Source organism: Dermacentor silvarum, chromosome 7 (assembly GCF_013339745.2).
Source record: "Dermacentor silvarum isolate Dsil-2018 chromosome 7, BIME_Dsil_1.4, whole genome shotgun sequence".
Taxonomy (NCBI): domain Eukaryota; kingdom Metazoa; phylum Arthropoda; class Arachnida; order Ixodida; family Ixodidae; genus Dermacentor; species Dermacentor silvarum.
Window position 1 is genome coordinate 77,141,454 of NC_051160.1, and position 27,874 is coordinate 77,169,327.

General features: G+C 43.3%; 1 protein-coding gene and 1 long non-coding RNA gene across 2 annotated transcripts in view; both read right to left on the reverse strand.

Moving 5' to 3' along the window:
* The window catches only part of LOC125946817 (uncharacterized), a 163,367-nt gene that overhangs the window by 50,938 nt on the left and 84,555 nt on the right, over positions 1 to 27,874 (reverse strand). The gene's annotated exons all lie outside the window — the stretch shown is intronic.
* LOC125946819 (uncharacterized) lies at positions 162 to 27,752 on the reverse strand. The gene is made up of 5 exons (XR_007467901.1): positions 27,633 to 27,752; positions 9,760 to 9,896; positions 9,605 to 9,696; positions 2,416 to 2,505; positions 162 to 345 (listed from the first exon to the last, which is right to left on the reverse strand). It is a non-coding gene; the product is annotated as an uncharacterized LOC125946819 (long non-coding RNA).

Consider the following 27,874-nt stretch of genomic DNA (forward strand, 5'->3'; position numbering starts at 1 on the left):
AAACGAAAAGAACAATGAAGACAACTGGACAAGTGAGCTAGGAATTTCTGAAGTCAATTGTCGTATTAATCCGGGGTAATTATCTTGCCCAAGCCTCGGCTATTATCTCCGGTGCCAGTACTCTCGTCCACTTTTGTTTCCTTCGCAGCACATGGTGTTCTCTTGCCGTCATTTTGAGTTTATTTGAAATATACATTGGCACTCAGCGCTGTAGTTGAACGTTGATGGAAAATAACGAGAATCGTTCGCACCTAGATTCTCGGTATATTTTCCAAGGCACTCGGAATCAGGTCCGTCTAAAAGAGATGAATTTTTTAGTCCGAATTTCGTACCATGTTTCATGATCTGAAAGGAAGTACAAACTTAGTCACATTACGCATAACGTTACACCGCAAAACGCATAAACACATGCATTGGTAATACAGTTTAGCTGAACTACCATATATGGTGGAGATAATTTTCATCATTTCATGCACACAACGAGCTTCATTTGTCCGTTATAATATGCAACACATTTGAACACCTCTTGTATATTGTGTAAATCATTTGATTCATCACAAATACCTTATTAGCAACGGGTATTGCAGCTATAGGCAAAGACGCAGCCTACATCATGGGCTAATAAACATGTCGGCAGAGTATCACAGTGATGAATGGTGCGAGAACTGCTGAAAGTTCCAATGAGCAACGGTTTGCTTATATTCTCAAGGGTGCGCAGATACTGCTGCAGAATCCAGGCTACAGCATAAATGTGTGTAGGTGAAACGCACTGTCGTCATGCTAGTTCTCCTATTGTCGCTTCACAACGTACAACCAAGAACACGTTGCGACACTGACATGCTATTGCCTCTGATTCGTTTGGACTTCTGGAGTACTGTGCAGTTGTCCATTTGTTCTAAGTGGTCAAAAGTATTTTTTTGTACATGTCGTCATTCAACGGTTGTCGATGACAATTCATATACATATAGTATTGCACTTGGGGCTTAGCGTGCTGTGAAATATGATCCTCCGGATCTAGTTTCTGTTACGCGTACGCTTGCTTTTCACTCAGTGCGGCCGTATATAAACGCTCAGCGTTTCGTGTCTCGGTTTCGTCGATGAGAGCTGCTCAGAACAGCTGCGTCTGCACGTGGATTGGAATATGTTTTGTTGAAATTAGGCGAGAACATTGGTGTACGCTTATTAGACATTCAGCATTTTGTTTAAGTACAAAAAAAAAACTAATGAAGGTTGAAGGAGCCAGTAGGAAACTATTTTGCAGGTAATGCAAGATCATGAATGATGTCTTACCTCTATACTTGGATATGAACGAATCAAATCACTGTATTTAGCCAGTACGTCGCATAAGTACGCCCCATAAATGATAGAAACACATAGAGGGCATGTGACTAATTTTTAAATGAATACAATAATTATGCTTTAAAATGCATAATGAACAAATAGTTTGTTCCGTACAAGAGAAGCCTAACAAGCGTTACATCATGAGGAGATGGCTATTTCAGTGGCCGTGTTCTTAGGTTTATGAGATTTGGAGACGCGCAAGCTTGGTATGGGTCTACCTGAAACAGGCCGAGGGCGTTTTGAGTTCTCTGGTTAAAGCCGGTCGGTTGGAAGAGAACCTCAATCTGCATATGTATAGTATATATAGCACTTAGTACGCTAGAAATCTTTAGGATTTTTGGAGACAGTGTGCACATTGACATGAAGTGGGAAAAAAGGGCATGCTGAGCGTGCGTAACCGATAAATATTTAGACCCAACAGAGTAAAGTATCAAAGCCAGGGTAATAGAAAACACTGGAACATTATACATTGTAGATTCATTTAAGGATATAAAGATTCTTGACTTATTTTTAAGCAGTTGCCTAATAAGGGTGTCGCGCTGCTGAGGCTTAGGGCTTATGATTTAATTTCGGCTGTGGCCGCCGCATTTCGATGGGGCGAAATGCCAAAACGACCATCCACAACACGTTCGGTGTGCGTTAAAGAACCCCACGTAGTTAAGATTATTCTAATGTCCTCCACTAAGGCATGCCTCAAAATATAATCGTTGTTTTGACGAAAACCGTCGAACATATTTTAGTATAAGGATCCCGACTTTCAATGGGGATCTTAATTTTCCTACGTACTGAATTTAACTTCGAAAAATAAAAGGTATGCAAAAACTTTGTAAATGCATTTTCAAAGACACGTTGCGCACAAGACTCATTGTCTTGGTATAAAAAACTGTTGAAGCAATTCAGCATATTGTTTGTCATGAAGGTGATCTTTAGGCAAGTGCAAAACTTGTATGTATAGATACGATAACAGTCGGTTTTTATATATACTTATTCAGAAATCTTTTCAACCTTGTATTTCATACGTATGGTAGATGTACAACTTTTATTTAAATGAACGGTTCTATTCGATACACTTACAAGGTCCATCAAAGAGATTCACATTGAAGACGCCACAGGTGTTATTCTTGCTACGGTATATTAACGTCTCATTCGCAGTCGTACGGTTCACTGCAAGCGAAGAAATAAATTTTACAGAACGAAAAATTTTACAGTGAGAAAGTACAGGAAAACTTACCGCAGATCATTTGCTTATCAAAAAGCATTGCTGCTTCTTTATCCTCAAGCTCTAAATTAATAAATATTGCTAATTTGTATTTTACTTGAATGTAAACACAGCCGTTTGTTTACATTATGGTAAACCTGAAATACTTAGTCAACACCCTTTATTCACCATTCCCCTTCATTTAATATTAACGAGTGGTCAGGACGACAATTCTAATATGTTCATTTTACTGAATAATTTTAATACGGTGTTATGCAAAGAGAAAGCACTATACAGAGTGTCCTAACTATCGTGCACCAAGATTTTAAAATATGCAAATGCCACGTAGGTGGACAGAACCGAGGTAACTTGATTTTCCGCCGCTTGTTGGTACTCAGATTATTTTTCGCGTTCCGCCTAATTACATATATCTAGTCTTAATTATTTTATGAACTTCTCAAATATTAGAATTCGATAAAAAGGGTCAATGAGAAAATTGAAGAGCAACATGTAAAACATCCTGCTAAGTGCCTCGAGCGGCCAGTCAGGACGGGAATTTTTTGTGTATTCGCGGGCGTCTTTTATTATTTATTTATTGATACTGCAATCCCAGGAAGGGATTTTCGCAGGGTAGGCGTACAGATACAATCACGGATCAAATATTTGCAAACAAAGCCAGAAACAACAAAGGCCGCAAATGATTAAGAAACAAACAAAATGGATCAGCATTGAAGACAAAAAAAAAACTTCAATGATGGCAGTGCAACATAGGAGTACAGCAAGGTTGATGGCATATATTATTGTTCAGGAACACATAAATATTGAGTGAATATATTATTACAAAATGTAGGAGCCATAAAGTTGATAACAATAAGAAATAAGCAACTATGTGGGCAGCAGCGAATGAATACATCAGAAAATAAATGTTAATGGACACTGAGGCTGCTGGTGAATGAGGTCAGAAATTTCTGTAGTACTTGATCGTTAGTAAGTCGATTCCATTCCGTTACTGTTCTTGGAAGAAATGAATATTTAAAGCAGTTATTACGCTGACGAAAAGGGGTGATTGTAAGATTATTACGTTGTCGTGTAGTGTAACCTGAGGAAAAGGATATTTGTCCCTGAATATTATTCTTGAAATGACCTTTGATTATTTGGTATAAGAACTTAAGTCGGGAAACGCGATTTCTTTCGGATACGGATGTCAAACCAGCCCTATTTAACAGATCAGTAACTGATGTGCGTCCGTAGTTATTGTGAACAAAACGAACTGCTTTATTTTGTATGTTTTGAATTTTATTAATATTCGTTTCAGTAAATGGATCCCAAATTATCGCCGAATAATCTAATATTGGAAGGACAACCGATTTGTAAGCTTGAAGCCGGACTCTGGGCGTGGAGAGTTTTAGTGCTCGCCTAATAAAAAAAAGTTTACGGTTCGCATTGCTTATCACCTGATCAATGAGCTTAGTCCAGTCAAGGTCGGTAGTAATCCATAATCCTAGATATTTGTATTGTGCAACTTCGGGGAGGATATTGCCAGCAAGAGAATATTGGAATATCATGGGATTTTTCTTGCGAGTTATTCTCATGTAAACGGTTTTTTGAAAATTTATCCGCATCTGCAAGGCATCACACCATTCAATAATCTTTTGAAAGGCCTTGTTCAGTGTTTTTTGATCGGATATAGTTTTAATTTCGGAGTAGAGCACGCTGTCATCCGCGTATAATTTAATATGAACTGGAATGTCTTTTACGTAGTCACTTATATAAACGATGAAGAGAAGTGGCCCAAGCACAGAACCCTGAGGGACTCCAGAATCAACAGAAAGAGACTGAGATGAATGATTACGAAAAGTGACAAATTGTTGACGGTTATTCAAGTATGTTGAAATCCAATTAGTAATCTTGTCATTTTTTACTATGCTATTAATTTTGGAAAGCAGCTTTTTGTGAGAAACTTTATCAAATGCTTTCGCGAAATCCATAAAAATGGCATCTGTTTGGTTTGTGTTATTAATAGAGTTAGCAAAGTCATGTACAGTTTGGACTAATTGAGTGCAAGTAGAATAACCTTTCTGGAATCGGTGCTGAAGATTTGTAATAAAATCATGTTTTACAAGAAAATCAGATATGTGGGTGTATATTATGTGCTCCATAACTTTGCTCGGAAAAACACTTTTATGTAGCACGTATTGAGCTAGCCAGTGATAACAGCTAGTAAGTGATATAGCCGGCCTGGTAAAAGACTTCATTGCCACAATCGTTGACGCGGCAGCCTATGCGGCCGCGTCAACGATTGTGGCACTAAGCAGTAAAACAGCGGTTGTTCTAGTGCTGTTCAGCAGCTTTGCGAGAGAAAACGCAGTGTATATTTTTCGGAGAATTAGCGGACAGGAATCGAAGCATGGGAACAATCGGTCAACATACCTACCAGCTCTACATATCTACATATCTACATAGCTCTCAGTGTAGTGTGAACCTCACCAGGGTGGCAGTCAAGAGGCCAGTCCCCTGATGGTATGTGGACGCTTGAGCCGCGATAGCGAAATGCAGGTAACGAATAGGAATATGAAACATAGGTGTATATATGACCTGCAATCTTGTAAAATACCTGTTTTGACAGACGCGGTTGCCACACGAAAGGCTTAAAAACCTTGGACTCCTTGTCCTAGCTGAGATTCACCGGTGGGACCATAGGCAGTAGTATGATAAAAGACGCACCCAGTCGGAAAGCCACTGTATGACGGTAGCTTACCAGCAGGGCTCGATTTATTGATGCGAAAACATCAAATTAGCTATTCAGTTAAGACACCGACGTCATCTGCAGCAGGGAAACGGCACCTGATTCCCATTGGCTGTGAAGCCACGTCACGAGCGCGTGCTGGCAAGGAGAAGAGCGGGCGAAACCAAACACCTCCTATATGGTGCGGGTGACCGCTGCTGTTTCCTCGGTTTTTCGTCGTGCAGGACATCAGTGACATGTGGGATTCCTGAGCAATATAGCCCGAATGATTCCGGATGACTATATCAACCATACCATCTACGCCGACGACATCACCCTCTGGGCGTATCGCGGTAGTGATGGTCAAGTGGAGTCAGCCCTCCAAACGGCGATTGACACGGTTGAAGCCTATCTCCAAGGAACCGGACTGCGCTGTTCGCCGGCTAAATCCGAGCTTTTTCTCTACAAGCCGATTCAGCGGGGACGCCCTCCCAAACACCAATCTGATTAGCGACCCTGTGACGCCATGACCCTACGCCTTCAAGATGGCAGTCCTATCCCAGACGTCGCTAGTATCCGGGTCCTCAGTCTCACCACCTCGACCAACGGCTCCAACTCCTCTCAACAAGATCTCTGTCCAATCTCAAAACACCCTACGTCTTCTTACTAAAAGAAGAAAGCCTTCTCCACCTCGTGCAGTCGTTTATATGGTATGTCACATTACCTATGTTGCTGCGTACCTCAATTGGTACCGGGCTGAGCAAAACAAGCTCGACACCCTCACACGAGGGGTCTACAAGCAAGCACTTGGCCTCCCGCATTAGACCAGCAATGAACTCTTCAACCAACTGGGAGTTCCCAACACCCTTGCCGAACTCATTGAAGCCGAACAACGCTCTCAGCTTGAACGGCTCACCCTTACTAAAACGGGACGCTTTATTCTCTTGGACTTCACTTACCATCAGCAACAGGGCCTCAAACATTCCCGACTGACATCCGTAGCAGAATCTACACAGACGCTATCCGTAGAAACGTGCACCCTGAATATAACAGGGCCCGGCGTCAAGCTCTGGCCGGAGCTATCATAAAAGTCTTGCTCACGCACTTGGCGTCACATTTGTTGATGCAGCCCAATATTCCCATGGCACATGATTTGGGGCCGTCGCCACACGCGATGGAGTCCTACACCACGCCTACAGCGTCACTACTTCACTGAAGCAGTGGCCATCCCCTGGCCACATCTAGATCCCACCTGTCACACCATCGTTTGTGACTGTCGCTCAGCCATCATGAACATCAGCAAAGGCTGTATTTCTCCTCAAACGCTTGGTATCCTCTGCCAGGCACCACACTATAAAGACAGCATGATCTCCCTGACATAGATCCCCGCCCACGCGCGCCCTGTCTACCCACACCTCCACAATCTCAACGAGTTCATCCACTCCAATGCGCGAGGCCTAGTCAACCGCGCAGGAGTCACTGGAGACGAGTTGAACGCCAGGGACAATTGGACCACTTCTAACGATCTCGTTAAGGCCTTTTACCTCAGTCGCCGAACCTTCCCCCCACCTCACCACAAGTTCAGTCGGGCGCAGGCTGCCACCCTGCGTCTGCTACAAACAAATACGTACCCTTCACCCGCCCGCCTCCACCTTATATTCCCAGACGTTTACACTACCCCCAACTGCCGGTGCTGTGGCACTCACCCGCCTACGCTTCCGCGTATGCTATGGGAGTGCCCAGCACAGTACACACACATTAATACGACGATCCTCTCATCGAGGTTGCATGAGGCTTGCGGAGCTCCGCCCTCGACGACCACACCTGGGCGACCCAGCACGCCCATGAAGCGGCGGCGAGCCAAGCCCTGGACGTCACCTCATGGGAGGGTTAGGCCCGGCCATCATCAAGTGCTGTTTCTCTAATAAAAGTTTATTCCTCCTCCGGTAACATATCCCGGAACAAAGCTCGAAAGTACTGCTCGCCGCGCAAAACTCGAAGGACCGCTCAGCGGCATTCTATTGGACATTGATGCTTTCGCAATCACAACTTACAAAAAGTGCTTAGGTATCCTAGGACTTTGTTTTGTATGAGCGAGTTGGTTCTGCAATACTACCACCAGCGCGTAACAAGGAGACAACACACAATAATTAGAAAAACACTGGCTCTGCCATTTCTTGTTTTCATGTGTGTTGTCATGCACAAACATGTTTGAATTACTCGCCTCTGGAAATAAAGCTACTCGCTTACGTTTCGCTTATACGTCAGATATTAGAATATGCTAGCATTGCATGGTTTCTCCATACAGCTACCAACATCACCATACTCGAAAGGGGACAGCGAAAAGATTTGTGATTGATCTATAGCCGATACAGACGCACAGATTCGCCTACTCAACTTGTGTTTCGCGCAGGGCCTTGCCCTTTATCGAGCCGATCGCAGCTACATCGCTTGAAGTTCTTATGCTTACTCCTGCACATTTCATTTAAGATTAACTCCGAAGACTACATCAATATGAGCCATTCCAGAATCACTCGTCACAAACACCCTCTCTCTCTTGAGGAATTTTTTTGCAATGATAACACTTTTTATTTTTCTTTGTTTCCCCAAGCAGCGTGCAAATGAAATGCGCTAGATGCTTCAACTGCAATGCGGGCGACATGTGTAAATTTCTAGCGATTGCGGAGCTGACTATAACGCCACCTGCATTGACGTAACTTGTAGTAATACGGGAGTGATATGCTTTCTGTTGTATAACTGATATTTACGAATTTGTTTGTTTTTTCTGCTCCAACTAGGCACACCTATGTTGAAAAAAACTATTTGCATCTTTTGCATTGTATAACTACTTGCCATTCCATAACTGCTATATCTTGAATTCTTTTTCTTAAGTGCACCCACCCCTGTAAAAACCCCATGTGGGTCTGACAGTACACTGAAATAAATAAATCAAATAAATAAGACGTTCACTTATTCTATGCGTCCATGTAGGCATACGACAACAAGTGATCATTTTTCTGAGTGACCTCATTCTCTATTTTCTTGCCGCTTCCATTTGTTTTCCATTTGGCGCTTCCCCTTGCGGTAATTCTTTATATGGGTAAGATCACTTGTGCCTCAGAGTTCACGGTAATAGGCGGTCATAACCACGTGGTCGTGGCACTTGGTCATGAAGACAAATTATGCTCAAAGCGAGCGTGCCACGCCTAGAGGTTAGAGGAGGGCAAACTGTGTGAGCAGTCAGTTTGACACGTATACAGTGCAATTCACGAATGATCGGGGTTTACGAGTTGATCCTGACGCCAAAGTCGGTGAATTAACGACACTTCACTGCGTTGGGAATCCATAGAGGGTGGTGAGGCCGGCTTGCAACTTGCACTGCTGCTGTCTGATTTTAAAGGAAATCGCGATTCGAAATGAATTGTAGATATAATTTTCAACACATTGGAATCCGCTTGCGGCTATTTTGCCGTGTACACGTAAGATTTTGTAAGGACGTGGGTCTCAGAATGGCGAAACCTAACGCTGCCTATAGGGACCGAACGTCAATTTTCAAAATAATAGCACTAATAATAAGATGGATAGAAAGGGAATAGAAGTTCAAGCTGTGTGAGCTGTGCACATGTTCACAGAAGCGACTACTACTTGATATCATGGCCCCATGGCTATCGGAAAGGACAATAACATGACATTTCTGTTAACTGCAATAATATAAATCATGTCTAATATAATTGTAGGCGAGATAATATGCAGGGCTTTTATAAATGCGCCGTGTCCCTGCGCGTAAAATTTATTTACGCAGTTTTTATGCAATGCCGTTAACCGTGTCACTTTGAATTGTCTAGTAATTAAAGGACGGCATCGCAAAATTATGTGTATGCCCAGAAACAGGCGGGCTCATTGGGAGTATCAAATTTCTGTTACTAAGAAGACCATACCTTACTTCTTATTTAAAATGAGATTGTAGCTTCCAAGTCGGTATTATATCACTACCCAATTCACATCCGACAGAACTGGTAACGAAAGCAATGTAAATTTTCGGACGCAGAGACACGTTCAGGACCAAGACAATGAAGTGCAATGATAGAATACAATATCTAGAAACAGTGCATGAAAATTTTTATCGCTGCACTTCCAATGCTTTGATACCCTGCAAGTTCTGATGTAATTAGATGAATGCATCGTGAGTATTTTATGTATTTCTTACTATTGTATCAAGAGCGAGCTCTTCATTGACGAGAACCCAAAGGGGAGTGCACGTGTCAAACAGTTTATGCAATGTACAGGTCTATATACTGCATCCGCACGTAGAGTTATGAAGCAAAATAATATATATTTACCTAGGCCTTCTATACGCAATGCATTGCGTGTTTCCGTTGCGTTCAAGCTTTTCCAGCTAGTATAAAAATATCCGAGAATGATGCTGCGTTTTCTACAAAAATAGAAGAGAAACAGACTAGAAACTCATACCATTGAGCACAATTTTAAAACTTACATTTGGTCTTCGAAGATGTAGTACCGGTTGAATATGGTATAAACAGCCGCTCTTGAGTGGATAACGTCTACTTTACAATGATCCGGATTTCTTTTGGTGGAATTGTAAACCCATATAGTTTCGTTCGGCACCAAGAACTGCAGAAAATGCTTTCATTTAATTGCACGGCAAACATACTTTTTGTGTGCTAGAAGTATAACTTCATGCACATGTTTATTTAAGCTTTAAGCGAATCCCTAGACCGATCCGGTTCAGGGATTTTTATATGTAAATAATTGCTCTAGAAAAGGCCACCAGAAAATTTAAGAAATTTTAAGGTGCAAATAAACATGTTACGATGGCAACCACCGTGGCCTGCTGCGGCCATTAATAGACGTGATAGCTAGTTTAAGGATATGTGTGCGCGGCTGTATATTTCCATGCAACGCCTATATAAACTGTGGCAAGGAGTATATGTTTTTATGGCATCTACGGCTTTGGGACACAGTAATCTACATCCTCCTGGAATCGCCTTATTGTGCTATATGTTAATACCGTATCGACTGAGACACTTTGGCGGGCACAAAAGTCACAAAGCAGAAAACGGATGAAATATATTTTGCGGAAAATAAAATTTCCAGCGAATATACTACAGAAGTAATCTACTCGGAATGTTTCCGAACAGTCTTTGCTTTTAGAAGTACACATTTGCTGTGCTGATATACAGGTGGTCCCATGTAAATTTTAGCCAAAGTAAAAAAGTGTGCAGCCACATAGCTGGACAGAAGCAAGGTAATAATGTTAGATGTCGCTTCGAGATTCTCAGATAATTTTTAAAAAATTCAACCTTATTACAGAATTAGTACTAATATAATTATCAAACTTCGCAAATATTATGATTATATGAAAGTTTCGCCAGAAAAGTGTAGATCAACATGGAAAAACTCCGGATACAGCTTTATGTTGCTGAATAGGTGTTTTTCCGAGCGTGAAAAAAGCCCGCGAATACAGGCAAAATTGCAGCGAAACTGGCCACTCGAGGCACAACAAACAACAATGCGTAATTTGTAAAGACAAGAAATCGTTATTTTATTGTAATTTTTGTTGATCGTTAGATTTACAAGTGATAAGGAGCAATTTAAACCAAAACCTTAAAACTTCTCCCCTACCGGGAACAGGGGTGCACGCGAAGCTTGTCCAACACTCGGGCCGGGGTTGGTTTGTTTTTGAGCGTTTGAGATGTTCACGGGCCCGCTGCCGCTACTGCTGCTTCTGCCAAGCGTGGCCTTCCTATGTGACTGCCGGGCCTAAACTGGCGAGAAATCGTGGGCGCGAGGCGAGGGTACACGCAATCACACCCTTTTCGTCTTCCGGAGGGAGGAAGAAGGCTGTGATTGGCGGGGGATATGGCGTGAACACATGCGCCAGCTCCGGGCGCCGCGTGTTCGCTTCGCATCTTTTCTCCTTCCCCACTATAGGTGGCGTTGTCTTGCCGCAGGCTCAGCGAGCTCCTTATTACTTTCCCTGATGCGCGATTGTACGCTCCACCTCCAGGCTCCTTCCTCTTCCTGAGCTCGCTTCCTTCGCCACTTCAAACATCCCATTGCAATTTTCACTAGCGGGCCACTTACGCTTGCACGCAGAAATAAATAAAAATAGAATGCCTGTAGGAATACATAGGGATCCTTAGAAAATGCATAGAGAAGCTTATAGTAGTGGTGGGCCAAGTGAAAACAGGGGGTGGGGCAACTTGAAATTTGGGGTTGGGCCAACTGAAATATGGAGGTGGGCCAACTCGAACTTTGGACATAGCTCAAGTTAAATTTGGAGTTGGGCCAACATTAAATTTTGGGGTGGGCTGACTTGAACTTTATACATGGTCCAAATTATTTTTGCGGGACAACTTGAATTCTTGGCTGGGCCAACTGATATATCGGGGTGAGCCAAGTTGAAACTTAGGTGTATACCAACTGAAATTGGGGGTCGGCCAAACTTGGCATTTGGATGTAGGCCTACTGAATTTTGGGGGTGGGCAAATTGAAATTAGGGGGGGGGGATTTCAAATCTGGCCATGAGCCAAGTATAATGTTGGGGTGGGCCAATTTAAATTTGGGGGTGGTCCAAGTTGAAATTTGGGGTGGGCCATTTGAGCCAGCCTAAATTTTGGCGTGGGCCAACATAAAATGTGAGAAAAACAACCTAACTTTCGCTGTGGCAATTTTAAATTTTGGGTTGGCCCAAGTACATTTGAGGGGCATGCATACGCATATTAGGACATCTCCAGTGGAGTTTCTGCATCGAATGAGCACGTAGGTAAGGGACACGTTGGTGGGAAAGGACTGAACTTGTCAGATTAATACATTAGCTCTCTCCATCTGCAAACATGCATGAATTCATCTTTTCGCATCGACACTTGATATTCAGGAGAGAGGTGTGTGACCTCCTGAAAAACTCCCAAATAAACCCACGCATGCAACAGGCGGTGAAGTTTTCCAACTACTGCTAAACTTTGCCAGCTGTACATTGTACTAGTTAGCCTCAGTGGATTCAGAGTGAACTGCATACTGCGATGAAGTGCTTATTATTATGAATTTTTATCTCCGCACGATAAAGTTCTGGTGGAGCAATGCTGCAAAGCTAGATCAGCCTTTAACTTGCATCTTCCTCTTTTCCTTCCGAAGTCACGTTTATTTAGCATCTTCATTGGTCCTTTTAAGACTTCCATTGCATAGGCTCTATGCGACGTACTCCGGTATAGTCCTATTTTGCTATAGCACTCGCGTGCCAAGCTCGCCCATGAGCATGGCGGCTTAACGATGACTGTCACGTCGACACAGTGACGACGATGTAACCGACACTAAAGGAATGACGTCATTAGAAGAACAAATGCGGTATGAAGACGCCGGCATGGCGACAATGATATGTCAATGTTTAAACGATGATGGTATAATGACAGGGTGGGGATAGCGATATATGGACAATGGAAAATCGACGAGTGTAGGATGACTATGGCGTGACGAAGGCGGCATGACGACAGGTTTATGACAACGAATACATAATACCAACTGTCTAATAACGACGTAATGCTATGGGCCATATACCTGTGGCCCAAGCTATTAGAGAACTTTGGCCACTGCGTCGTGGTATAACGCCTGTCGGTAATAGCATGAAGAGATTCAGATCACGAAGCCGGAGTGCTGACGATGGGAACACCTCGGCGGCATCACGACGCATCATGACAGCTGTGCTACAATGAATGCATACCGACTGTATGCCACGGTGGCATGAAGATTAAGACATGACGAGAATCGGATGACAAAGGTTATAGCCAATCAGTTCGCATCAAGCGTAAAGAAAACAAAATTTACGCTCTCTTGGTCGAGAAATATGGAAGAGGTCATAATGTTTCTTTGAAGTTTAATAACGAAAGCATAACACACGTGCACTCGCATCAATTTCGCGGAGTATGTTTCTGTAGTAATCTCAAGTGGTTTGACCAAGTAGATAAAGTTGGAGGTAAAATTTCAAGGTCAATCGGCGTAATTAGCTGGTTTCATCATCATCTTCCGAGTAGCCTTAAACGACAGCTACATTTTTATCTTATGCATTGTCATCTTATGTACTGACTCTTGGTCTGGGGAACCTGTAACAATACGGATACAGACAAGCTGTTTTCTCCACGGAAACGGGCCCTAGGTCTAATAATCCAAGCAACCCAAAAAGATGTGTCACTATTTTGTGCGAATATGGCGATGGCGTTTTTGGATTGTCACAAACATAAACCAGTTGCGCTAGGATTTCACGAAATAAAACAAGATTTTGACCTGTTTTCGAATGTGTTACTGAACAGAAGTATTTTGCATTATCTGCGTGTTGTATCACTTGTCTGGCCAATATATCGCACAAACTATGGAGTACAATCAAAACATTATTAAAATATTGCGCTATGTAATAAACATCCTGAAATCATAGAATAGGCCAAAGAAAGCATTAACATATTGCAGTTTAGGGAAAAAAATGCCCGTGTTTCATTTTCAACTATTTATTTGCATGTATTTAAACTTTGTACGACAATCCATTGTCCCATAACGTGTCTATCAAAACCGATATAAATCCGCCTTGCAAACGTGTGAATATTTCATGATATTTTGCTAATTGCTTACTTTCACATAAAGGTGTCAGATGTTTGATAGACATTGCTGTATATCTAACAGATGTATTGTGCGCGACCTAAACAATGAATGCTTTGTGTGTTTGATTAGTTATTTTGTAAGTGGTGATGATGATGAATGAATGAATGAACTTTTATTTCCATTTTTTAGGAAAGGGGAGGGGCCGGGGGGAGAGAGGGAGGCCTGTGTGCTCCAGTCTTAGCACCTTCTGCTGCCAGACGTCCGCCTACCCTACCAGTCGTGGTAGGCCTCCGCTACCTCCTCAGCCCACCTCAGGACTCGGTCCTGCAGGGTGGGATCGGAGCTGCGCAGGGCAGTCTCCCACAGCTCCTCGCTACTAATTAATGGTTTGAGGTTGCGGGGGGGGGGGATATTTGATGGGGCATTTCCACATTATATGGGAGAGATCTGCTGTTTGGACAGGGCAGAAGCGACACTTGGGTGTCGGGTATGTGTCGGGAAAGAATAAGTGCAAAGTGCGTGGGGTAAGAAAAGTGCGAGTTTGTAGTTGGCGCCACAATATTTCTCTCTGGCGCGTGCTTGACACAGAGAGAGGTGGATACGTGAGGCGTTGGAGTTTGTAATGTGTGCAAATTTCATGGAATGTGATGAGTGCGTCTTTGTTGGTCTGTTGTTGGGAGTCATTGGCTTCTGGGGTAAGGTCCACATTTCCGTCCACTCGGTCCGTGAATCCTCGAGCAGCGGCATGAGCCATTTCGTTGCCTGGTAGTCCTTGATGTGCTGGAGTCCAGATGAGAGCGATGTAGTTTTTCGGCGGGTGAGCGACTAGTAGAGAGTGCGCGAGGTTTGTAATGTAGCCGCTACTGAAGTTCCGGATAGCAGTCTTCGAGTCACTGATGATGACATCACAATCAGGTAGCCCCGATGCGAGTGCAATGGCGGCCTCTTCTGCGTCGCCCGCTCAGGTGGTACTGACTGATGCTGAACGAACAGTGTTGCCCTGCTTGTCTACGACCGCTAAAGCATAACGATGTTTAGTTTTATAGGCTGCGGCGTCCACGTAGTAAACTCCTTCCGCCTTTCCATAGCTGCGTTGTAGCGCCTTTGCTCGAAGTTTCCGGCGTTCGACGTGAAATTCGGGGTGCATGTTTCAGGGTAGGGGTTGGATGTGGTATTGGCCGTGTATGTTCGGAGGAAGTTGATGTCGCTTGTTCTCGTTGAGTGGTGGAGCGTAGTGAAGTTGTCTCAGGATCTCACGCCCAGCTTCAGTGGTGGAGAGTCTGTGATATTGCGATGATAGATGTGCTTCGGTTAATTCTTCAAAGGTATTATTTGTGGCTGTGGCCATCACCCTCTGTGTGGATGCTCTAATAGGAACACCAAAAGACTTTGTGTATCTTGCGGATCAAGCAGTTTACAGTGTCCGCTTCCTTCCTAGAGAGTGATAGATAAGGTAGTGCGAAGGTGATCTTGCTTAGGACAAAAGCTTGGATGAGCTGAATCAGTTCCTTCTCTCGAAGCCCTCCGTGTTTATTGGAGATCCTTTCTAACAGGCGTAGCGTGTTATCTACTGTTGTTCGTAGTGCTTGCAAGGTACGCTGATTTGTTCGGTTGCTTTGAAGGTGAAGTCCTAGCACCCTTATCCTGTCTACCTGGTGTATGGAGTGCCCTTCAACTGTGAGGTCGATATTCGGGGGCAATGTCCTGAAGCGTCTCGTGGGGGGCAGAAGCAGAAGCTCTGATTTGGTGGGGGAGCACCTAAGGTTCAAGTCGTGACCTACTTGTTCGATCTGGTCAATGGCTGCTTGGAGGGTGTCTTGGATGTGCCCGCCCGAACCTCCGGTCACCCACAGCGTAATATCGTCCGCGTACAGTGAGAATCGGAGGTCGGGAATCTTCTTTAGAGAGAAAGCTAAAGGTCGCATAGCCAAATTGAAGAGGAGGGGGGAGAGTACTGCCCCTTGCGGCGTACCAGTGCTTCCTAAACGTATCTGACCTGATTGTTCGCTGCCTAATTGGAGCGTTGCAGTGCGCTTCGTGAGGAAGCTGCATATATAGATGCTGAGTGGCCCCACATTTGAAGGGGGGCATTGAAGTCGCCCATTACAACTAGCCGCTGTTTATTGGCGTTAGCTTTGGCTTGAGCAAGCATGTGCTCAAAGCGGTGTTGTCGAGCATTGGGAGGGTTGTAAAGATTCAACACGTATAGGGTGGGTTGTTTGAAGCTTTTAGGTAGAATTTCGATGAAATCGTGGGGGATGTCAGTACTGCTGAATCTCTCCCATTTAACAGAAAGGTGCCGTCTTACAAGTACGGCAGTGTTGGGCTTGACAATGCGAGGGTCTTGAAACGTGTTGTATCCTGGTAGAGTTACTTTCCCGTGTGTTTCCTGCAAGGCTATAATATCAGGGAGCTCGTTAAGATTCTGCAGAAATAGTGTAAGATTGGCGCGCTTGTTGCGGAACCCCCTGCAGTTCCACTGCCAGATCATCAGACTACGTGCTGGCTTCATTATTATTGTCGCTGTTGTGAATGATGGGAGTTTGTGACGTCGTGGAGTGTCTTCCGCAGCTTTCGATTAGCTCTTGGAATCTGCAGAACTGCGCAGATGCCTCACAAATAAAGGAATCAAGCTTGCTTTGTAGCCGATTTTCAAGGTGATGATGATGCACCCGCTCTTCTCTGTACTTCTTTCGTGTTCTGCCTCGCTGTACCGGTCTGAAGTACCACACGAGCAGATGGGGTCAGAAGATATATTGCATCCTTTTACCCTGTTCCTGGGCACTTCTTGAGATGTCGGAATGAAATCAATACGAAAACGAAAGGACGAGGATACAGTGACCCCGATGGCATCACGATAACGAGTGCATATCTAGTGGCCCTAGCTATTAGAATGCTTCAGCTACTGGACCGGGGAAGAAAGTGTGACGAGAGTCAGATCACAATGCTGTAATGATCATGATAGAAAAACTACAACGGCATCGTGAGCACGAACGAAAAGCCGAGCGCGAACAGCCTAGTGATTCAACCTGGTAGAAAACGTGAGCCACATGGTAGGCGTCAGAGACTAGATAGATAGATAGATAAATAGATAGATAGATAGATAGACAGGCAGATATATAGATAGACAGGCTCAAAATTACTATGAAGTAGACAATGAATGATAATAGCAACAAAACATTGCAAGACGCTAGCACAATATTTTAAAATGTTGCTCCAGATGTGAATGTTCAACAAGAGTACTATAGCAGTGAGTATACACTGGCCTTTTCCAAGAATGATTCTGTTCAAGTAGGAAATTCAAGAATGACGGAAAAACCAAGATTCGCTGGGTTTAAAGGAGCGACGTAAATGTTTCCTGAACACAACAAATCACTGAATACGCAGTAATAAGTGAGAGGTTGCGATGTGCATCATCATCATCATCATCAGCCTATATTTATGTACACTGCAGGACGAAGGCCTCTCCCTGCGATCTCCAATTACCCCTGTCTTGCGCTAGCGTATTCCAACTTGCGCCTGCGAATTTCCTAACCTCATCATCCCACCTGACTTTCTGCCGTCCTCGACTGCGCTTCCCTTCTCTTGGTATCCATTCTGTAACCCTAATGGTCCACCGGTTATCAATCCTACGTATTACATGGCCTGCCCAGCTCCATTTCTTCCGCTTAATGACAACTAGAATATCGTCTACCCTCGTTTGTTCTCTGATCCACACCGCTCTCTTCCTGTCTCTTAACGTTTCTCCTAAGATTTTTCGTTCCATTGCTCTTTGTGCGGTCCTTAACTTGTTCTCAAGCTTCTTTGTTAACCTCCAAGTTTCTGCCCCGTATGTTAGCACCGGTAGAATGCAATGATTGTACACTTTTCTTTTCAACGACAGTGGTAAGCTTCCAGTCAGTGATGAACCGGATACAGAAGCTCCTTCTATAGCTAGCGATGAAGTTAGAAGGGCCTTGAAAGATATGACCAGGGGAAAAGCGCCTGGAGAAGATGGAATAACAGTAGATTTAATCAAAGATGGAGGAGATGTCATGCTTGAAAAGCTTGCGGCCCTTTATACGCAATGCCTCACCACTTCAAGTGTACCAGAGAGCTGGAAGAACGCCAACATTATACTTATCCATAAGAAGGGAGACGTTAAAGAATTGAAGAATTACAGACCCATTAGCTTGCTTTCACTATTCTATAAAATATTCACCAAGATAATCTCCAATAGAATCAGGACAACACTTGACTTCAGTTAACCAAGAGAACAGGCTGGCTTCAGGAAGGGGTATTCTACGATGGACCATATCCATGCCATCAATCAGGTAATCGAGAAATCTGCGGAGTATAATCAACCTCTCTATATGGCTTTCATAGATTATGAAAAGGCATTCGATTCAGTAGAGATATCAGCAGTCATAGAGGCATTGCGTAATCAAGGAGTGGAGGAGGCATACGTGAATATCTTGGCAAATATCTACAAGGATTCCACAGCTACCTTGGTTCTCCACAAGAAAAGTAGAAAGATACCTATCAAGAAAGGGGTCAGGCAAGGAGACACAATCTCTCCAATGCTATTCACTGCATGCTTAGAAGAAGTATTCAAGCTCTTAGACTGGGAAGGATTAGGAGTGAGGATCGATGGCGAATATCTCAGCAACCTTCGGTTTGCAGATGACATTGTCCTATTGAGCAACAATGGAGAGGAATTACAACAAATGATTGAGGACCTTCATCGAGAAAGTGCAAGAATTGGGTTGAAGATGAATATGCAGAAGACAAAGATAATGTTCAATAGCCTGGCAAGGGAACAAGAATTCAGGATCGCCCGTCAGCCTCTAGAATCTGTAAAGGAATATGTTTATCTAGGTCAATTACTCACAGGGGACCCTGATCATGAGAAAGAAATTTACAGAAGAATAAAATTGGGCTGGAGTGCATACGGCAGGCATTGCGATGTGCATACCGCACTCCAAACAATTTTGCCTTCCCGATGTGGACAGCAATTTTGAAGATCTGGAGCACAACAATCTCAAGAATAGTTTTTCAAAATTTGGGTAAAAATTTCGGTTTTAGTGTGGATGCTTGTGGTATATACGTTGTCAAATTACTTAGAGGAAAATACATCTGCCCATAATATACAACTGATTTAAAGCGTTTCTTCAACGACTGTGATTCGATCTAAGCACACTTCAATGAGATGTTTGACGATGTCTTTTTACAATTCTCGAAAAGGCTTGGTCATCGCCAGTCGTCCTTACGAAAAAGAAGGACGGAACTCAGCACTTCTGAATTGACTACAAAAAATAACATCACAAATAACGAGATTTATCCACCAATACGTATCAAAGATTCATTAGAACGACTGCGCCAAGCTTAGTATATCCATACTATAGATTTCAAGAGCGTATATTTGCCCATTTAGGTTGTTAAGCAGGAAGCAGGATCATATAAAACTGAATTTTTAAGACGGATAGACTGCAGAAAACTATTGTGCCCCCCTTAGGCCTACGTTCTGGGGCTAGATTCTAGGGCTACATACCAGAGAATGATGGACATGGCTATGCCAGCGGTCTGGAGTGGCACTGCGTCTAGTATATCCGGGTAATGTCGTCATGTTTCCGCTCGCTTTAGAAGAACAAATGAAAGGTCTGCAGATGGAGCTTGATACACTCTGCTACCAAAGCTCACGTTAACGCCATAAACGTGTCAATTCGGTTAGGCTAAGCTGAAGTTCTACGGTAACGTCGACAACGATGACGGCGTTAGGCTTCATCTCGACAAGCCTTCTTGCTGACTTCTTGTTTTTTTGTCCCTCGTGACAGCAGTTGTACGTGGCTTGCTCAGTCTGTCTATACTAGCGACTCTTCATCAGAAATTAGATTTTAATAATTTGAGTACCCCAAGGGCCTCTTACGACATTACATGGGGAAGTAATGCTAAGCGTCGCGCGAGTGGTACATGCCACCCTATGTATATTCTACATAGAGCGGGATGGAAAAGGTAAGACTAAGTGCAAGTTGTAAAATATAAATGATTGTATCAAATATAAACATTGAACAGAGACAGAGTGGGAGAAAATGATGTTACGCAATAGTTGGCAGCGCGAAAGGGGCAAACTCAACACGATGGTGGTGACCAGTCAATACAATAAAATCGATTGAAATGCAACCTCAAGTTCCTTAGTAATTGCAGAGGCACGTCATCCTCCATTCCCTATCATGAAGACGGTTGAAACCTGTCGACACCACTTTCGCGTTTCAGTGCAGCACAAAAGGCACCCACTAGCAGTTACACTTACTGAGAGAGACAGGGCGAACATCAATACTGTGATTCCGGTGCAAAAAAAAAATCTACTACCACACAACAAATTTTGGATCTCAGGTATTTCCTGCCCTCCATGGTGACTTGTCGCCCCAAAAATTGAACTTTCGGCTGACGTAATTATTCGCAAACGAGACATGTTTAAGCTAGCAGCCCAACAACTAGCGCTGTACGAGATATACTTTCGGTACCCTGAATATACTCAAGCGTATGTAGACCGTTCTTGTCAAACAAATTCTTCTACAGCTGTTTTGGCATTCCAGAATGAAACCGAATACAGACGTTTAAACTGTCTCACACAACATCATCTACAGCAGAGATTTTTGTAATATTGCCTTTGTTATGACATATAAATTCAACCAAAAAGTGAACCAATGGGTCATCCTTTGTGACTCACAAGCAGCCTTGTGGTCACTTCATGGTGGCATCAGCAATTCCCAAAACATGGCGTTAGTTTATAAGACATTAAAGGAGCTCACAAAGGCAAGTGAAAAAACTCGCACAATAATGTTCCAATGGATACCTGGCCAATGCAATATCCCTGGGAATGTTGCAGCAGACATGGCGGCTAGACAAGCGCATATTAATACTGCAACATACGGTCTCCCTCTAACGCAAGAATAATTGCGGCACATACTAAGACAGATCTCAGTCCGTGGTTGCAAAGCGACATGGTTTGATCAGTATTCGAAATCTTCAGATTTATTTCACTGTGACCCTGCGCCTCAATTCAAAATCCCGTCGACATTGAATACGCCAGAGCCTTTGAAACACTCATTCACCTTCTGCGGCTCGGTACCGCGTACACAAAACATTTTCTACAAAAAATTTCAAGAGCTGATAGTCCGGAATGTACTTGTGGCCACGCGGATGAGGATGTGCATCATCTTCTGTTAGAATGTCCGCGACACGAGACAAACAGACAACGTTTAGAACATGACCTAAAGACATTAGACCACAGGCCCTTTAGCCACAGGAAGATCGTAGGTCCTTGCCAACATATTCGTTGCAAAGACGAGCGTTAATGGCCCTCCAAAGATTTCTAGAAGCGAGCAATATTCTCGCAAACTATTGAAAAGACAGTTCATCTGTGATAAACTCACTCTATGGTAAATTCGACACCTGGTGTTCATGTACTGTCATTTGAATCGAATCCATGCTATCTTATGTGCCGTGATTTTAGTATAGTTACGTGACCAGACTTTGTGTTTACTTTAGGGCACCCATGTGACTGAACTTTGTGGGCCGTTTTTCTGGGTTGGCTTTCAATTTTAGTGCGGCATTAGTCTACTTATGTGACTGAATTTTGTGTTTAACCTAATGCGCCTTTGTGACTGAACTTTGTGTTGCTGTGTTTCTGAGTTGACTTTCAGTATTAATCTGGTATTAGTGTACATATGTGACTAGACTTTGTGTTATTGTGATTTGGAGTTCATATTTAATTTTAATGCGTGTAGGTAAATTTTTTTTTCTTTCATACCTCTATGTGAAAAGGAGTATCCGGCGCCAATTAAAGGCGTCAACATCTCCTAAATACCATATAATAAAAAATGCATAAACAACCTACTAAAATAAAGATAAGAAATGGCAAGAATCGCCACCAAAGGCAAGAATCTTACAAAGTACTGTGTACATGAAAACACTGTCATCGATTCTAAAGTGTGGGAAGGCTATGACACATTTATATGCTCTCAACTACTTCTTGTTCACCTTACGTGAGATGATCAGTATCAATGAGCAGGAGGCAGGTTTAACTGCAGCATCTGCAGAAACTACTCGTTTTTTCTTTTGAGAAACACGATGACACTGAAGTGCTTGCTGTCGCCAGCAAGGTCATACTCGGTACTATCCTTGTTCAGCACCTCGAGGACACTAAATGAGTTATCGCTTATGCGATGACAACTTTACCACATGCCGAAACCAACTATTCTATCTCTGGGAAAGAGTCGCTCGTGGTTGTTTGGGCACCGGATAAATTCCTATTTCTACATTTGCTCCTCCAAAACTGTGCCAAACCACCATTCGTTGTGTTGATTGACCAGCTTGCTAGGCTTTGCGGGGATGCTCGTACGTTGGCATCTGGATATTCGTAGGAGTTCGTAGTCGCTATCATCTACAAATTAGGTCTCAAACATAAATAGGATATCTTCTCGCGCTCGCAAAACAAACTTTGCGGTAAGGGATGGAAAGGGCGGCATTGTTGGGTTGCTGAATACATGTGACGATGTGACGACAAAACGAAGGCGTCAAAGTAGGGTCGGGAAACGATAAATTAGATTACAACAGTTTTCCCATAGTTCGACACATTTATCGCTGTCCCTCGTCAATATGAATTGGTGATTGTGTCCTCTACAAGAAAAAGTTGGGTGCCAACATCACATCCTAACTGCTGGTTGTACATACAAATCACTACGACGACACTCTGCTCGACTACCCTGATGAACCCCGTTCTCGACACTTGCCACTCTTGCCAAAGTGCACCAGACTTTCTACTAGCCTAGACTTTCTATTTCCGTCGAGCACTGTATGCAAAGCTGCTTTGAATGTCTATGCTGGAAATTGATGCCTATCTTGTCCGGGACGTTACCCCAAGTCATTGCATCACTAGCGTGTCGTTTCATCAAAAAAGCACAATTCTGCTGCAAATATTTTATTAGTAGCCGCCGGAAACATGATGATTGCAGCCAGCACAACCTAGTTAACACGCTATGTCAAAACAAAACCTATATGCCGTACAACGCCTTACGAAGTTGTCCAGTTTTTTATATACCGGATTGCAGTTCAATGTCCCACGTGACTATATGTCCTTAACAGCTGAGGAAGAAGCTTTACAATCGCACTGATGTAGGACGCGTTTAAATTGAGCTACACGCACCATCGCAAAATGACTGCCTATCATATTAAAAAAAAGGACTTCAGTCAGAACGCGTAAACAAAGTCATTCCCTACATGCAATCGATATGCGTGGCCCTTCAGCATAAAGCAATGGCTCAGGTCCTGCCGCGTATATTTTATATTCATGTACCACACTGCCATTCAGGTGAGCACAACATTCAGGCCGTTTCTTCTTCACCACAGGCGTGTAATCCAGACCTTTCTAGATTTCATGCTTCCGCATGACATAGACGTTTCGTTCATTCACAACCCGAGGAACTTATTCAAATTGCAGAGGAAGCTCGTCAACTGGCGCGCCTACGCGGCACAAAGCAGCAAGGTACGGATGTGTGGTGTCAACCTATGGTACAAGTAAATGTACTAGGAACCAAACGGGGGTGTTGATACCCGTCCGTCACCAAGCATTGTGTGAGAATTTGCTTAGTTGATACTTTGGACCCTAGAAAGTGCAGTGTCACGTAAGTGGAGCGAACGACCAGGTTATTGCGGATGATTCCCCGTCACCTCGGCGTTAACAACATCATTCAAACATAGTGTCCATAGTTCGCATTTAACCGCAATAATGCGCTTAGTATTTCTTGCCTACTTCGAACTTGTTGACCCTATCTACTGATCCGCTTATCCATCTAACAGTCACACAGATTGTCGATGGATTTTGAGCATTTTAATGCCCATTGCATCTTTTGATTACTTCATCCGTAGTGAACCTCTCTCTCTATATATATATATATATTTATATATATATATGTATATATATGTGTATAGCTATCTATCTATGTATTCATCTATCTATATATGTACATATATATCTATTTGTCTAGCCTGTTAGGCAGACCGGGTGGTCCAAGTTGTCTACCAGCTTGGGCCACTACGTATGTTGCTGTGGCTATTGCATCGTCGTCATGCCAGCTTCGTCGTCTGACTGTCGTTATTCCGCCGTCGTCACGCCATCTACGCTGACCCAGAGGCCCAAGCTGTCCAACAGCTTCCGTTTTTTTTGGGCCGCCCCCAGTTCGCTTGCCTCTCTCGCGATATCAAGAAAGGTCCTCATCTGACATGACGTGTGTACACCGATTACACTTGACTCGACCATACAAAAATTATAATTTCTTATTCTACACCTTCTGCATGGCCAGCCCTACGCAATTGGCCAAAGTTTGTCGGTCTGCGCCCAATTCGCCCGTCTGTCACGCGACGTCACAAAACCGCGACAACTGACCGCGTCAAAGTGACGTGTACGCATTAAAGATGCAATATTATGCCAAACAGAATTGACATTTTTTTGAAACAGTTAGAGAATGAATTTATTTGCATCTAATAATTTTTTCCACGGCAGTATAATATTGTCGAACCCTTCAAACACAACACGCCAAATCTTTATCTCTGAGGATTTGTGTTAGCTACAGTTGTACCCTTCCCTTGCACGCTGCTGTGATTTTCTTCCAGTAACCGAAAGCTGAGCAATAGCGAGCAGGATAATCACAGACGCTGGCACCACTTTCCTCATCAGGTTATCTACGTTCAATTCACTAGCCGGGCCCTACCGAAACCCTATCCCCTTCTGCGTGCTCCTCCCCTCTGGTCAGCCAATTAGATAAAAGAAACCTCTTAAGTAAGGCAATGATATTCGCTTTGAAAGCAAAGAAAAGTGACCTCTTATAAATTAGGAGAGGGTTTTATAGACATGTTGAATCAACGTTGTGAGTCGCTGTCCGATGCTTTCGCAGGCGGTTACGTAAATTTGAAATCCGGAGATTGAAATAAACAGAGATTGAATTCATTCTACACCACAGCGCCCATATTTCATACTTTTGTTGCCACACCATTATTGGAAGACCTTTGTGGTCCATCTATCGTCGTCACTCCAGGTTTGTCATTTGATTTTGGTCATGCCGTCGTCATAATGCCTCCTATTGCAACCGAGTGGCCCAAGTGTCCGACAGCTTGAGTCACTAGGTATACGCTCATACTCGGAATGCGGCGGCGGTCGTTCTATCGTCGAGACACTAGCTTCGGTATTCGACTCTCGTCCTGCCATCGTCGACACGGCATCGACGCGAGCCCAGTGTCCCCATAGCGTAGGCATGGCATCATTAATAATTGGTTCTCTGTCATACATTCGTCGTCAAGAATTTGTTGGCATACCGCCGCCTTGCTGCCTCGTGTTAGTTCCAACGTTTCAATACAAACTTCGTCATCCGATTCTCGTCATGCCGTCAAAATACTATTGCCGTCTTATCATCGCCGTCACGCTGTAACTTACAGTTGCGATCACTTCGAAACGTTATCCCATTGCCGTCATGCCACCGTTGTTTCACCGTCTTCGCTATGTCATCGACGTCATTCGTTCTTCGCCGTTTTATTGCCATCATGCTGTAGGCGTTAAATCACAATTGTATCGCCGCAGGCACGCCATTATCATCATTGACTCTTCGTCACCAGAGAGTCGATGTGATGCATCCGTTGTCATACAGCCGCTCTAATACCCTTGTTCTCATTCCAGCTTCCTCTCCAAGTAGTCATCCGGTCGTCGTCAAGCGGTCGCTGATATGCGATCGTCATCATTTCAGAATGGCGATCTCATTGTTGCCACGTCATCGTCGCCACACCGCCTTTGTCTTTCCGTCAACGTCATTCCTTTCTCATTCCATCGACGTAAATGCCTCGTCGTCATGCAGTCGTCATGCGGTCATGCTCATGGGCGAACTTTGAATTCGACTGCCGTAGTAAAGTGGACTGGTGCCGGAAACAGTGTACGTTGCATGTAGTCGAAGCAAGGCCACTCTCAGTATCACCACTACAGACGGTAAATAAACGTTACTTCAGCAATTCACTGGATCGAAGGCATGACAACAATGAAACTGCCACGACATCACCACGGCATACATATATATATATTGACACGTATACATGTTTATCTTTCGCCGATGGCCGCTTTCCACCGGCTAACAAATGTTAAACGTTATCGCTCGGCCCAGGACGCGCCTATATCGGAAGTTTCTAGAACGTTATCGATGCTTCTTTCCGTTGCCTGTTTTCACCGACGCTTATGTTATCTGATTGTATGAGCGACGCGAATTGTCTAGAACTTTCTGGAAGACACGCGCGTACCAGGGATTATTCTGGAACCTTCGATGACTCAGGTATAAAAGCCGACGCGTTTTGCCGCTGATCAGATTTCGACGACCGCCGACTGTGTTCGCCGCTTTAGTTGTGCTTCGAGTGTAGCTTGCTTTTGTGGGCACAGGTTCGCCCAATAAAGAATTAGTTTCGTCATACACAGTTTTACGACTGTTTACTTGAGCGTCACAACTACGTAACAATATATATGTACATAGTTAGGCTGAGGAATCGTGGAATAGAAAAATATGGGTAATGGCTATGAAAGAACCTTGACAGGGTCTGAAGGCGATCTCGTTGGTATGCATCTATGGTGGGAAAAAAAAAACACTGAAACACGGACCGAAGGAAGTACACAGGACGAACGCTGAAATAAAAGAGAAACAGCTTCGTTGGAAAGCGAGTTGTGACTCTGAAAAGTTGCTCAAGTGTGCTGCATGTTTAATAAAGTTTCACTAATGAAATTTCTAGCTAGTACATTAGGACACAGATTAAATATTTTGAACACAAGCTAGTGAAATATCAAGGTCAATCCGCTGAAAATTAATTTTTAAACTGGCATGAGTTTTCAGGTGAGCACTGTCAAACTTGCCGCAAAATTGCATTCTTGTTCTACTTTTTAGACAAACGCCTTTCGATTCATTAAAGGATAGAATTATCTGAAACGCTAATGTATTTCCGTGCCTATATTGGGAATATACATCTCGAACCTTATTCGAAGCAAGGCCACTCTCAGTATCACCAATACAGACGGTAATCCTCAAGGATTATTGTATGGGATTATTACTTGGAAACTCGTGAGTAAAATTATAACTTTCTTACTATGGAAAGCAATTGGTTCAAATGTCCAGATTAAAGTTTATTGTACTTATTAAACATTTGGATTCGAACTTCAAATAATGTCAATCTTTAAGCTAATTCAGATAATAGAGTCGAAGTGTGATAAATCCATCAGGGAATTCCTAAAAATTGTAGAAAGCACTGTATATACATATATGAAAGTATTGCAGTGAGGAAACGTGGCCAATAGCTAAGTGACATTGCCACCAGGATGATAAAGCTCGTGGTTTCTGTGTTTCTATTTGCAGCTCTGCGGGTGCAACCTGTTCAACCATGTTCGAGTGTAATAAAGATTTTATAGAGAGTCCGGTGCTCGACTATTGGGAAACTCGTGCCGTATGCTAACCTCCACTATGCGCAACTATGCAAGTAGGGTGGTTATATGGACATTGATCGCTTTATGGCTTATGACATTGCATAACATATGGCATCCTCTCTTGGTTTTAGAAGGCAAAGAAATTTCAAGCATATTCGGCTACTCTCAGTATACGTCACCATCATATGTACACATTGTCATGCAAAGAAAAGAAGAAAAATTACCTTATGGATATCGAAAACAACGTTTTCATCACTTTCATCTTCATGGTTACTTACAATATCATCACTATATTCCTCCGAGGAACTCTCTAAATACTTATCATCAGTAGATTCTGTGCCTGAAAGCTGTATAGATGTAAATATAAAGACAGAAAACAGAAGCAAACATGTGGCCGACAGTTCCATGGCTTCTTCAAAAGTAGACGTACGATTCGTTTTTCCGACATATATTTGACTTATATACGCACCTGTCTTGAGCTGAAGACATTACATTTAAATATCGAATGGTATGATATACC